Source organism: Manis javanica, chromosome 10 (genome assembly GCF_040802235.1).
Source record: "Manis javanica isolate MJ-LG chromosome 10, MJ_LKY, whole genome shotgun sequence".
Taxonomy (NCBI): Eukaryota; Metazoa; Chordata; class Mammalia; order Pholidota; family Manidae; genus Manis; species Manis javanica.
In genome coordinates this window covers 109,000,094-109,014,877 of record NC_133165.1, presented here as the reverse complement: position 1 = coordinate 109,014,877, position 14,784 = coordinate 109,000,094, and the positions used below count along the sequence as shown (strand labels likewise).

The window sequence follows — 14,784 nt, the reverse complement described above, 5'->3', positions numbered from 1 at the left end:
AATACAGCTCACTGAGAGCTTCACAAGCATTAACTCATTCATAACCCCCATTTTACAGACTCAGAAAGTGAGGCACAGAGGTCCAGTGACTTGCCCAAGGTCACACAGTAAGTCTTGAGCAGGGATTTGAATTCAGGCTGTCTGCCTTAGGTGACATTGCTCTGAGGAAGCGTAAACAATGGTTTTCTCAGAAATTTCCATGAGTAGGGTCAAGGCTTCTACAATGTTTGTATAAACATTAGGAATATTAGGTAGAAAGATGGACATGAGTGGCTGGGGAAGGGGAAGATAAGGCTCAATGAAAAATCCTCCCAAACTCTGCCCAGGTAGGGGATTCCATGTGAAGATAATAAAGGCTTTGCAGGGAAATAACTTCCTTGCTTTTGGAGACCAGGCCAAACCAGTCCCAACCAGACCCCACGTGGGCACAATTAAACAGAACTAAGAACTACCCAAACCCCGCCTCATCATGGAAAAGGACATGTGCCCTGAGAGGGATGCCTATATAGATGAACCTGTCAATCAAATAACCCCACCATATCAATCAAAGAGGCGCCTCCTAGCCAGAGGGCAATATATAGGCCTGCCGCCTAAGGGGTGAAGGGCTTTGTCCACCTTGACTCTGCCTGCTCCTCCCATCGAGTGTATTCAAATAAAACTTCTGCTCTGCTTCGCTATTGTGTCTCTGCCTTTCAATTCTTTGTTACGGTGCAGACGAGGACGGAGGAGAACAAACAGCCCGGTCACACAGAATCCAGAGGAGGCCGTTCACACCAAGATCTTCATATTTGCAGCTAGTCCCTAACCTCTTCCTGATAATAAAATGCCAGCGATCTTAAAGCTGGGTGAAGAACGAGGAAAAGCTGCAGAGCATTTGATTTGCGTAAAAGCCAGGTAATGTCAGCAAGGAAAATCAACCTGAGTAATGTTTACAGGTGACTGTGTAGCAGGGCATCGTGGACTGTGGAGCTGGGGTCGTTAGACCATGTGCTCCCTCCCTGAAGAGGAGCAAGAGGCCACAGCTGCAAGGAGTTTAGGGACCCCCGTGCCCTCTTATATAACAAATGGGGAAACTGAGGCCCACTATGGCAAATGAAGGGAAGTGACCTCGTTACCCTTGTTAACTCAGCTCTCTGCAGGCAGAGCTGGGACTACAGTCCCAGAATTTTCCCTCCTTGGAGTCTGAGCAAGGCTTTGCCTACAGGAGACAGGTAAACACCTTGTCCATTATCAGACCACCCTTGTGCAGCATCAGCTGGTGGGGTACAGAACAGACCCTGGGGCAGAGCTCTGATGGCCACGCATAAGCCTCCGGGGCAGCCTCACAGTTTGGGTTCCCTGCAAGCAGGCCCTGCCTGAGGATCCCGTGAAGGGCCTACCAGGACACCATCACTGGGCAATGCTGGCAGGGGAGTGGGGAAGTGAGAGAGAAGGCAGGAAGCCATAAAATGTACATTATTAAGTAAATTACCGCTCAGACAACTGGAAGGAAATTAATTCCCCAAAGGGACTCTGGGAAGCAGCGTGGAGCCCAGGCATCAGAGCTCCCAGTCCAGGGGCGTGGGGTGAGAGCTGCCCCCAGGGTGCCAGCTCCCCGGCGCTTGCAGCTTTAGGCAAACTGTGCTCCAGCCGCCCGCGCAGGCCTGGCGGAGTCCCCTGGGTGGTGAAGGTGGCAGACAGTAAAGTTGTGAAAACAGATCTTATTAGTAACTACTGACAGCAGGGGGAGTGCTCAGCTCCTCTGAGATTCGCCGCGGGACCGGCCGTTTAAAGGGAGGATGAGGGCAGAGGGAGGGCACTCAAGTGCAGACTTAACAAAGGGCGGTCTGCCGGCGGGCAGTACTGGGTGCTGGACTCTGTCCGCACAGCTGGGTTTCGGGAGATATATATACATCGGAGGGATAGAGGTAGGGCTTAAAATTGTAAACTTTCTCAAGTAACTGCTCACAGGGGGGTTCAGACGCCTGTTTGAGGTGTTGGCTGGAACAAACGGCCAGTTCCGCAGAGGTGCGCTTTCCCAGGCAGGCGTTTCCGCGGGAGCCTGCGCTCATCCCAGGGACGCAGCTTCAGGCCGCTACGAGCCAAGCCGGAGTTTAGTCAAGTCCCTTGGTGCCGGGGTTTGGGTGGAGCTGGAGCTGTTAAGGACGGAAGGTTCTGCAGTGTTCAGGGGCGGGAGCGCAGCGACAGCCCGGGTTAGAGGTGGTATCAGGGGAGTCAGTCTATTTGTTATTTATTGCCCAGCAGCCCAAGAGACGTGAGGCGCTGGGTCCTGGAACACAGAAACCTGCTCTCTCTCTACACGCGAACGGGCACCTAGTTACCTAGGCAAGCGTGTCTTCACACGGAAACGTGAGCACAACGACCCAATGCTTCCTCATAAATATACACGACTGCTCGCAGACACAAATGCACAGCATGCAGAAGCATCGCGAACACACCCACATCCGAGTGCAGGTCTGCAAGCAGGGCTAGCTTGATGGATACGCTGCCTATGCCCAGACGGACCCCACGCTTGGTTTCGTGCTCCGCTGTCCTGCTTTGGAAATGTCTAATAATGCACACACAGGTGTTCCGTATCTCATTCTGTCACTCTTTCCTCCTGTCTTGTCTTCTCACTGGAAGTCCCCATGAAGCTCTGTCCTCAGACCTGAAACCCAGGGGCTTAAAATGAAAACTGCAAACTGCAGCTGGAGGGACTTGCCGCTCCAGACGGGATTGAAGTAATGTCCACCGTTGACCTCTAGGTGGCAGCACCAAGCCGAGGCAAGCCTCCGCCGAGGACGGGAGGCGGTGCTGCTGGGAGGGAACGGGTGTCACTGAGTGGCTTCCCGGTCTACCCTTTCCCACAAAACAAGCAGATCCCCCCCAAAGCAACAGTCTTAAAGGGATTATCTAATCCACTCCCTGTGCCTATATTTTTCTTCTATTTGCTTTTTTCGCTTCATTTTTAATGTTTTTCTTCTTTTGTTTCTTAAAATTTTCTGATTACAAATATTAACACATTGTATCATAGAAAATAACATACACACAAGTAAAAATCACCCATAACCTGACACGTTTTGGTTCTTTTTTTTTTTTTGAGAGGGCATCTCTCATATTTATTGATCAAATGGTTGTTAACAACAATAAAATTCTGTATAGGGGACTCAATGCTCAATGTACAATCATTAATCCACCCCAAGCCTAATTCTCGTCAGTCTCCAATATTCTGAAGCATAACGGACAAGTTCTTACATGGTGAACAAGTTCTTACATAGTGAATAAGTTCTTACATGGTGAACAGTACAGGGGCAGTCATCACAGAAACTTTCAGTTTTGATCACACATTATGAACTATAAATAATCAGGTCAAATATGAATATTCATTTGATTTTTATACTTGATTTATATGTGAATCCCACATTTCTCCATTATTTTTATTATTATTATTATTATTATTATTATTATTTTTAATAAAATGCTGAAGTGGTAGGTAGATGCAAGATAAAGGTAGAAAACATAGTTTAGTGTTGTAAGAGAGCAAATGTAGATGATCAGGTGTGTGCCTGTAGACTAAGTATTAATCCAGGCTAGACAAGGGCAGCAAAACATCCACGGATGCAGAAGATTTCTCTCAAAACAGGGGGGGTGAGGTTCTGAGCCTCACCTCTGTTGATCCCCATTTTCTCACCTGATGGCCCCCCTGGGACTGTGCCTGTCTTAGGTTGTTCCTCCCTTGGGGAATCTTGCCCGTCTCTGGCTACTGGTTCTTTTTTTTAACGCTGTAAAAGGAAGTGACGCTATCTCCTCCAAAACCTTAGCACATATTCTGTAACATTTTTCTCTACATAAGCTCCTATATACATTTTTATGCATACAAATAAACAAACACATAAGGTTTTTATTTTCCCCCTCAATAGACTCATATTCTACACGCATTCTTCAATGTTTTTTCACTTAATGTGACCTAGTTATGGCTTCAAATCGGTATGTGAAGATGGGTCTGTTTGCTTTTAAACATTCAAAATTTTAATATTCCTAAATCTGCCTTTAGCATAATTTGGGAGTAAGCCAGTTTGTACAACAGTTTGCACTCAGTGGAGACATACATGAGGCGGCTGTATTTTCTCCCACTGTGGCATCCTCCCGGGCCATGTGGACTCCCCCCTCCACATCCCTGGATGACATCGGCAGGTTCCCCAGCTTTCTGACCATGTCCATCATTCTAAAAGTCCACTGCATTCACTCATTCTTCCTCCCCGAAGGCTTGACCTCTGGCTGAAAGAACAGGAGGGGACGGCCTTGCTGGTTGGCCCTCTCACCCCTGTCTCACGGTTCTCTCTCCTCTAATGTGCAATGGGGTGAGGGTTGGAGAAGGTGCGCCCTTTTTTCAGTGCCTCTGTTACTGGCTGCTGCTTCTCTTGGAAAAGTGGTGCGTGCTCTGTGGGGACATCTGCCCTGCACAGGGTCCTGAAGGAGCTGAAAGGGGCCCAGCTGCTCCTCATCCCACACTGGTCCTGCCCTCCTCCTTGGAGCACCCCCTGGCCTCTGCCTGCTGGGGTGTCTTTACCCAGGGGCCTGACCTTTTATGTGTGCAGTTCAAGGCTTGTGACTTTCCTCAGAGTCCACTGAACTTCACACCACCAGATGGGGGAGTCTAGGCAGCCCCATGGCCCCCAGCATACCACGCATCTTTTCTCTGCAGTTCCCTTTCCTCCTTGATCAGAAGCTCAGAAGGCAGAGCAGCAAGTCCCCTGTGGGCACAGTCATGTCTAACTGGGCAATAAGGTGGTGTTCGTCTCCATTTGCCGTGGGCACCCCCAGCTTCTAGCGATTCTTTTGGAAGTCACTCACCTGGCTTGGGGTGGTGGGGAGCACCCACCCCCTTTCCCAAGGGGAGGAACCGGAAGAGCCCCAGCTTTTGCTAGGTGGCCAAGCACTCACCTGTCTGACCATCTCCCCTCCTCTCCAGCCAGCCTTCTGGGATAGAAGGAGGGGAAGGGCCAAAGTGTTTGGATAGTTCAGGGCATCTGACCCCCTTTGTGTGTGATTCCTTTCAGATGTAGGGTCCTTGATGCTTGTTTCTAAATTTGGAAGAATGAGACTGGATCCTTACCTTGCACCATATACAATAATTAACTTGAAATGGATTAAAGACTTAAAGGTAAGGCCTGAAATTGTAAAATTCCTAGAAGAAAACATAGGGGGAAATCTCATTGACATTGGTCTTGGCAATTAGCTTTTGGATATGACACCAAAAGTATAGGAAACAGAAGAAAACAAAACAAAACAAAACAAAAAACAAGTGGGACTACATCAGACTAAAAAACTTCTGTATAGTAAAGGTAATAGTCAAAAGAATGAAAAGACAACTTACGAATGGGAGAAAATATTTGCAGACCATATGTCTGATAAGGGGTTAATATCCAAAATACATAAGGAACTCATAACTCCATAGCAAAAACAAAAGCAAAAAAAACAAAATAATGGATTAAAAAGTGGGCAAAGGATCTGAATAGACATTTTCCAAAGAAGGCATACAGATGGCCAACAGGTACATGAAAAGGTACTTGGCATCACTCATCAGGGAAATGCAGGTCAAAACTTCCCACCTGGTACAATGGCCATCATTGAAAAGACGAGAGTTCACAAATGCTGGTGAAGTTGTGGAGAAAAGGGAAGTATCGTACCCTGTTGGGGGGAAGGTAAAATGCTGCAGCCACTATGGAAAACTATGTATGAAGTTTCCTCAAAAAATTAAAAAATATAACTAACATATAATCTAGCAGTTCTGCTACTGTGTAAGTATCTAAAGGAAATGAAACCAGTGCCTTGGAGTGTCAATATGCGCCAAAGCCAAGACATGAAACAACCTAGGTGTCCATCAGTGGGGGAGTGGGTAAGGAAAGAGTATTTTTATACTGGAATATTACTCAACCATTAAAAAGAAGGGAACCCTGCTATTTGAGGCAGTGTGGATGAACCTGGAGGACATTATGCTAAGTGACACAAGCCAGACACAGAAAGACAAGTACTGTATGGTCTCACTTAAGTGTGGAATCTAGAAAGGTCGAACACATAGAACCAGAGAGTAGAGTGGTGGTTGCCAAGAGCCGAGGGATGGAAGAAATGGGGAGAAGTAGTCAAAGTGTGCACACTTCAGGTATAGGATCGCGATGTGTTCTTTCATATACAGACCAATGCAGTATTATCCACAGCATTAATAATATTATATACAACAGTAATAGTAGTGTAACTCCGTTTGGGTTTCTGGATTCCAGTGTATGTGTATGTGTGGGAGCGGGGGTCTTCCCACACATAACACCAAGCAATTATCGGGACACCAGCCGGGTGTCCAAGAACTCAACTCGATTCTGATGCTATCTGCCGGGAGACAGCACCAGATTCCCCAGGTTAAGGGCTTCATCCTACAGGACTGCCCTCCATTCCCCAATCCAGACACTGTTGCAAGCCCCAGACTGTTCCCTGTGCTTCTGACCTACTGGCTACAGATTGCAGGTTCCAACGACCTCCCCCTTGGGTTTGATTACTTTGCTAGAGCAGCTCATGGAATTCAGGAAAACACGTACATTTACCAGCTTAATAAAGGATACTGTTAAGGGTACAAGTTAACAGTCAGTTGAAGAGATACACAGGGCAAGGTTCCAAATGAAAGAGTTTCTATCCTGGTGGTCTTGGGGCCTGGCTCTGTGGCATGTGGAAGCTTTCTGGTTCCCCAAGTGTGAAAGTTCTGACAGAGAAGCAGGATCCAAGACAGCGATGAGCTCCGCTCAGGGCTTTTGTGAGGGCTTCACTGCATAGCCAAGATTGACTAAATTATTGGCCATTGACTGATACAATCTCCAGTCCCCACCCTTAGTTGGGGGTCCAAAAGTCTCTCATTAACATGACAAAGCACCCATTCCACTTTTAAGACTCTGCAGTGTTTTCAGGAACTGTGGATGAAGACCAAACATACCTGGGAAATAGGTATTTGGTCATCTGAATGACCAAATATATATTTCTTATGACTCATTATATCTCAAGGATGAATAAGTTCTGGGGATCTAATGCACAGCATGGTAACTATAGTTAGTGACACTGTGCTGCATATGTGAAATTTGTTGAGAGTAAATCACAAACATTGCCACCACACACACATAGGTAACAGTGTAAGGTGATGGATGTGTTAGTGAACTTGGACGTGGTGATCATGTCACAACGTATGCATTAAATCATCACATTGTGCGCCTTAGAAATTCATGTTGTACAACCTAGATGCATGTAGTTTTTATTTGTCAATCATACCTCAATAAAGTAGGGAAAGAATAAACATATTTGGTGTCATGAGACTCGGAGAGGGTCCTGAGGGCGGAGAAGCCTGGTTGCCGTCAGTCATGCCGGGACATGGCGTTGCACTGAGGCGTGGATGTGCAGCTGCACAAGCAAAAATACTTTCTAATGAGCGTGCAGAGTGTCTGCTCGGAGTGAGTCACCGTTAGAACAGGTTCACAGCAGGACAGTTTGTGAGGATGTGCAAGCCCTTGGAGGGCAACTAGCTGGATCTTCCAGGTGTTCCCCTCCCTCCACCCCAAAAGCCCTGTAGAGACACTAAGGGAGGGTATCGTTTTTTTGTTGGAAGATGGGAGAAGCAACACGGGGGCCTGAGGGACCATTAGCATCACCAAAACTCCTTATTCTCCTGGAAATGTGATTGAGACAGGGACCATGGGTTTCGGCAGAGTAGGGTGAGGGCCTCTGGAAAAACAAAGCAGGATAATTACAGTCAGAACAATGTAACAATGTGCAAAGAAGCCCCTACGGAAGCTCCACTCCAAAGCTCTGTGTTGACATTAAGCAAAGTCAGAGTCATACTAATCGAATACTTTAGGGTAAAAATACCAAATTAGAAGTATAGGCATTCTTCAGTGAGATTAGTTAAAATAAAAACAGCATCCAGGCGGGAACCAGTTAAAAACAAAACAAAACAGGCAACTCAGTTTAAAAATAAGACATAAACCCCTCAGCAAAGCCCAGCCACGGACTCTTCTGTCCCCTCCTGGCGTGTGCCAGGAGCTCTGTCCTCTCACTTTATCTCTAAGGAAAAGTCTCTCCCTTGCTTTCCTACCGTGAGTGTCTGTGAAGTTTGTTCTTCGACTCTGCGAACAAGAACCCCAGCATCAAACGCTGTTAATTTTATGAAGAACAATTAAGAGGTTTAAGTAGTTAAATAGGAAAATAGATTAATTGCTAATGCAAACGTTAAGAAACAGTGTATTTGCCTGATAATTTCAGGAAGACAATTATAGACTGCTTAAGCTTATGAAATTTAAATAACTGTAAAAAGCAGAAAAATAGAGATTTCGTCATACTACAATTCTAATCTCTGTAGAGGTTTTAGAGTCACAGCATTCCTTATATGGAACAGAATCCCTTTAAGAATTTTATTTCTTAGTGGTTTAATTCCGTTTAGGCCACAGATCCTTCAACAAAAAGTCTTGTGAGAATCAATTAGAACAAAATGTCTACTTTGCCGTGTCCAAATTTTAAAAGAGAACCAAGTTCAAAACCAAGTTATCCATCGTAACTTATCTTTGAGATAGACAGGGACAAGAATGAAGAGAGGGGGATAGTATTACAGATAAGCAGAAAGCCCAGACACACTTTGTTCTAATTATTCAAACCACAAAACAACAACAGACTTTGCACAAAACACTTTTATTTTGGAAACCATTCCTCATTGTTTAGAGTCTTTGAGGGTTACATTTAAACAAAATGCTTGTAGAAATGACTGCACAGACTGCCAACCAGTTTTAGAAGTTGAAAATGAAGGCTTTGGAAACCCGAATGAACCATTCATCCTGAGTACAGAGTTCCTTCTAGAAACATATTGCTAGAAACTTTTACATGAATTATGTTCTACTGTGCACCAAAAGATCAGGAATATTGTCCCACGGGTTGATTGAACAGGAGGGTTTATTAAGCACTGCAGGAGTGTAGGGAAGGAAACGCAGGAGTGATGTGCTGCAGCCACCGCTAAGAAACTGCTGTTATTACCCAGAAAAACGTCAGCATTTAAAGTTTGGAGGCACATTTATAAAAATAAAATTGTATCAATGTTTCATTTCTGGTGGATAACATTTCAGATTTACTCTTGAATCCCAGAAGTTTGTTCTAGGATGACGATGTTCTAGGATTTGGACCTGCTCAGCCCCTGCGCCCTGCCTGTGGGGTTATTAGCAGAGCAGAGAGGGCTGGAGGGACCTCCGGCATGCAGGGGCTAGGGGTCAGGGCACAGACAGGCAAATGCCACCTGCTACCCACATTTTACAGATGAGGGGGCCTCAAAGTGAGGCTCAGGGAAGGTAGGGACACCCGCCGGGTGACACAGCCAAGTAGAGGCCAATTGAGGCTGTAGCGCTGAGCCCAGTAAGGGCTTCCTGGGGCAAAGGCAGCCACCCAGCCCTGGGACAGGGAGGGAACCCGGCTCTGTCCTGCAAATTCTCAGGTCCTGACTATTTCCAACATCCTCTTTTGGCTCAGCGTTTCTGTTGTGAGCTCCTTATCTGCAAATCCACCTAAATCTCATCATTTGATCTGCAACCTGAACTGTGCTCCACACGCACCTCCCACCCCGCCCCACTAAGTATAAGGAGACCCCACGTGGGCTTTCCTACGTAGAACTGCTACATCTCTGTCTTAGCCCGTGTTCAGAAACTCAGCCCTTTTCTTCCCTTTACATCAGTCCCCTTTCTGATGCTTCGTATACCACCAAGGATGCTTCGCATTCTGCCTGCCGTCTCAGCCCCTGGGGCAGCTCCCCTTCTGACCCCATGGGGCTGAAGTGGGACTGCAGCTCATCGAAAAGAAACTGGCAGAAACTCAGAATGTCAACAAGACAAATGGGCTGACAATGAGCGGGCTTAGAGAGCCAGCCATTCCCGAGGGGGCTGGATTCCACCCGGAGGCCACCTCCTGTTGTTTCTTAGGGTAAATAGCCAGGAAGTGTCTCCCCTCAAGGCAGCCTTAGAGGAATTCTTAGGACAAGAGGCTCTGGCTTAGAGACTTATTTAATTAAAACATGTGGATGAAATGAGAAAGCAGGATTGGGCCCAAGCCCTAGGAGGAGACTGGGCCCTGTGAAGTTCCATACTGCTGTCCAGGGATTGAGAAATGGGGCCTCCCAGAGACACCTGCAATGCCCAGCAGCACCTGCAATGGTCGCAACTGAGTCACACAGCGTGAGTACTTACCTGCTTTATATACACCTACTAATAAATTTAAATGTTATATAGACTTAATATGTTTATATAAACAGATAGATATATACTAATACTAATACAGATTAATAAACTTATTTATGCATACTAATAAATATTTATAATAAACTTGTGATCAAGGACTATTATCATCCCCATTCTACACAATAGAAAATGGAGGCACAGAGAGGTTAAATAACTTGTCCGGGGTCACACAGCTATCAAATGGGAGAGCTGAGATTTGAACTCAGACCAGCTCCAGCTATGCAGTTAACTGTGCATTCCAGGACACTACTTCTCTTGATATTACCCCAGAACTGTGTGGCAGGAAAGGATACCCCAAATGTGCCCTATGGTTGGTTCTTCTACCTGGACCCAAGACACCCCCACACACACACCCCTCAAGGCTCTCTTATCATTGTTAAATTTTAGATCTTTCATTATTTAACTTTTTTACTATATTCCCTATGCTGTGCATTACATCCCAGTGTCTCACTTATTTTATAACTGGAAGATTGTACCTCTTAATCTCCTTTTAATCTTTTATTGTTTAACGTTTTAATCTACTTCTAAAAAGATATTTAAAAATCTGTAGTTATTAGAATGTCTATAAGTCTATAAGAAACTTTTTTTTGATAATTTTCTGTGTTCCATTTTCCACTCCCCCCCTCACTGCAGCCTGGCCAGGGGCCTCGGCTCTCGGCATCCAGGGATCCGGGAGGCTCAGATGCACCTTGACCCTCCAGGGAAGCATCAGCCGTGGGAGCCTCTCTGCGCTCCTCTGGTGGGCGATGGGGCAGCAGCGGGACTTCCTGGGCTCTGAGGCAGCAGCAATCCTGGGCAGACCCTGCACCCGTGCCCGTCTTCCCAGGCCCTGATGTCTCAGGTGCGGCAGTGGGTGGAGAACACGAGGAACAGTGATCCTTCGAGGAGCATCTTTCTTCCCCTGCCCCCCACGCCTCCAGCCGGAGCCCCTCCAGGCCTGCCCTGACCCCAGGCCAGCACGGAAGCTGCGTGGGAACACTCGGGAGAGAAAGAAGGTGTTTCCTCGCACTTCACTTTCAACCTTTTTGTAACTTTAGAGTGGTTTCTTATAGACATTATTTAGTAAGGTCTTTAAAAAATATATATATATATATATAGTTTCATAATCTCTACCTTTTAATTATAATATTAATGCTATTTACATTTAAAAATCATTATATATATGGTTGCTTTTAAGTTTATCATCTTGCTATTTGTTTTCCGTTTGTCCCATGTGTTCTTTGTTTCCCTCTTTTCCTGGGTTTTTTGCTTTAACTGAGCATTCTTTTAGGATTAAAAGACCATGTCCTTTTGACTTGCTTTATTAAAAACAAATTTTTTAGTGGCAACTTTACAACAGTATTTCTCAACTGGGGTGATTTTGCCCCCTCGGAGACACTCACTAGTGTATGGACAGATTTTTGTGTGTCATACCCGGTAGGAGGAGGGAATGTTCCTGGCACCCAGTAGGTAGAGGTCAGGATACCACTAAGCACCAGCCGAAGCACAGGACAGCCCTCCACGATAAAGAATTATCCGGCAGAAAATGTCTCTATTTCCAAGTTGAGACACCCTGCTTTCCATGGTCAACAGGCATATTTAATCTATCACAGTTTAGCTTCAAACTATATTTTACCATTTCATATGTAAGAAACTTTCACCAATCCATTTATTTCCATTATCCCCCTTCTGCCTTTGAGCTATTGCTGTCATACTTCTACTTTCACATATTTTATAACCCCCATGAAGCATTGTTATGATTTTTGTTTTAAATAATTAATTATCTTTTAAATTAAATGGAGGTAAAAATCATTTATGTTGACCCATGTTCATCCTTTTTGGCACTCAGGTCCTTTACGGAGTTTCAAATTTCCCTTTAGTATCATTTTTCTTTCTTAACCCTAAAGTGATTCTTTTAATATTTTTCATAGTGCAGAGCTGTTGGCAATGGTTCCCTCAGTTTTGGTTTGTTTAAAAATGTCTTTATTTCACCTTTGTATTTGAAAGATATTTTTACTAGATGTAGAATTTGAGATTGGCGGGATTTTTTTTCATTTAGCACTTTCAATCATTCCTTCTGTTATCCCCTGGCTCAGATAGCTTTTGATGAGCAGTTGGCTGTTATCTTTGTTACTATGTATGGAATATCTTTTTTCTCTGGCTGCTTTGAAAATTTTTCCTTTTATCACTTGTTTGAAGCAATTTAGATACTGCTTGTTAGTTAAAGGTTCTTTCATTTAAAAAAAATTTTTTTTAAGTTATACCATCTTGTTTTGTACATACAGAAAAGTGCTAAAACTTACAGGTAAAGCTTAAGAAAAATAGTAAAATGGATACCTACCTACCCACCACTCATATTAATAAATGTATTTATCCCACAAATATGCACTGAACATTGTTCTAGGTACTTGAGGTGTGTCAGTGAAAATACTCTCTATGATAGCAATATGGTAGATGCATGTTACTCTGCATTTGTCCAAACCCACAGAATACACAACACCAAGAGTGAAGCCTGATATAAATGATAGACTTGGGGTGCTAATGCTGTGTCAGTGTAGGTTAATTGATTGTAACGAGTGCACCACTCTGGTGGTGGATGTGGATAATGGAGAAGCTGTGTGTGTGTAGGAACAGGAGCTGTTGGAGAAATCTTTGTCTGACTGCTCAGTTTTGCTGTGAACCTTGAACAGCTTAAAAAATCAAGTCTATTAAAAATTAAAAAATAAAGCCTATTAAAAAATAGAAAAAGAGGAAGATGGCGGCGTGAGTAGAGCAGTGGAAATCTCCTCCCAAAAACACATAGAGCTATGAAAATATAACAAAGAAAAATCTTCCTAAAATAGAGACCACAGGACACAGGACAACATCCAGACTACATCCACACCTGCAAGAACCCAGCGCCTTGTGAAGGGGGTAAGATACAAGCCCCAGCCCGGCGGGACCCGAGCGCCCCTCCCCCCGGCTCCCGGCGGGTGGAGAGAAACCGGAGCGGTTTTTTTTTTTTTTTGGCGAGCGCTTTTTGGAAGCCTTAGAGGGACGGGCCCCCGTTGCTGGGGAGGCAGGGTGGCGGGACCGGTGAGGAGGTGCCTGGGAACGGCGCCGGAGGACAAAGAATATCCCGCGTTTCTCCCTGCGAGACCTGGGGGCGGGTGCCTGAGACCGGTGCCTGAGGACGGAGGAGGTCGCGCGTTTTTCCCCTTTTTTTTTTTTTTCTCTTTTTGGCGAGCGCTTTTTGGAAGCCTTGAAGGGACGGGGACCCCAGTGCTAGGGAGGCACGGTGGCGGGACTGTTGAGCGGGTGGCTGGGACCGGCGCCTGAGGACAAAGAATATCCCCCGTTTTTCCCTGCGGGACCGGTGGGCGGGTGCCTGAGACCGGCACTTGAGAACAGAGGAAATCGCGCGTTTTTCCCCTTTTTTTTTTCTCTTTTCTGTGAGTCTTTTTGGAAGCCTAAAAGGGACAGGGACCCCGGTGCTAGGGAGGCAGGGCGGCGGGACTGGTGAGCGGGTGCCTGGGACCGGCACCTGAGGACAAAGAATATCCCGCATTTTTCCCTGTGGGACCGGTGGGTGGGTGCCTGAGACCAGCACCTGAGGACGGAAGAAATCGCGCGTTTTTCCCCTTTTTTTTCTCTCTTTTTGCCGAGTGCTTTTTGGAAGCCTTGAAGGGACAGGGACCCCGGTGCTAGGGAGGCAGGGCGGCGGGACTGGTGAGCGGGTGCGTGGGACCAGTGCCTGAGGACAAAGAATATTGAGCGTTCCTTCCCTGCGGGACCGGTGGGTGGGTGCTTTTTGGAAGCCTTGAAAGGACAGGGACCCTGGTGCTAGGGAGACAGGGCAGCAGGACCAGTGAGCGGGTGCCTGGGACCGGCACCTGAGGACAAAAAAAAAAAAAAAAAAAAAAAAATCGCTTGTTTTTCCCCTTTTTTTCCTTTTTTTTTTCTCTTTCTTTCTGTTCCCTCTCTCATTGTTGCTGCTGTTGTTTTGGTTTGGAGAGTGCTTTTTGGAAATCTTAAAGGGGCAGGACAGGTCACTTAGACCAGAAGCAGGGAATCTGGGGATCTCTGGGCACTCTAACCCCCTGGGCAGCAGGGAGCACAGAGGCCCCTTACGGAGATAAATAGTCTCCTGGCTGCTCCCCCTCCAACGGGGCTCCACCATTTTGGAGGAACAGCCCCAGCCAGGCCAAGCCCACAGCAACAGCGGAGATAAACCCCAAAGCAACTGGGCAGGAAGCAGAAGCCCTGTCTGCGCGCAGCTGCCCAGCACAAGCCACTAGAGGTCGCTATTCTCCCAGGAAAAGGCTACAAACCAACAAGAAGGGAAGCTCCTCCAGCGGTCACTTGTACCAGCTCTGCAAACTATCTCTATCACCATGAAAAGGCAAAACTACAGGCAGACAAAGATCACAGAGACAACACCTGAGAAGGAGACAGACCTAACTAGTCTTCCTGAAAAAGAATTCAAAATAAAAATCATGAACATGCTGACAGAGATGCAGAGAAAAATGCAAGAGCAATGGGA

General features: G+C 46.0%; 1 long non-coding RNA gene across 1 annotated transcript; it reads left to right on the top strand.

Moving 5' to 3' along the window:
* Nucleotides 1–9,727: 9,727 nt before the first annotated feature.
* LOC118970301 (uncharacterized) lies at nucleotides 9,728–12,644 on the top strand. Its single transcript, XR_005058190.2, has 2 exons — nucleotides 9,728–10,220; nucleotides 10,917–12,644. It is a non-coding gene; the product is annotated as an uncharacterized lncRNA (long non-coding RNA).
* The last annotated feature ends 2,140 nt before the right edge of the window (nucleotides 12,645–14,784 follow it).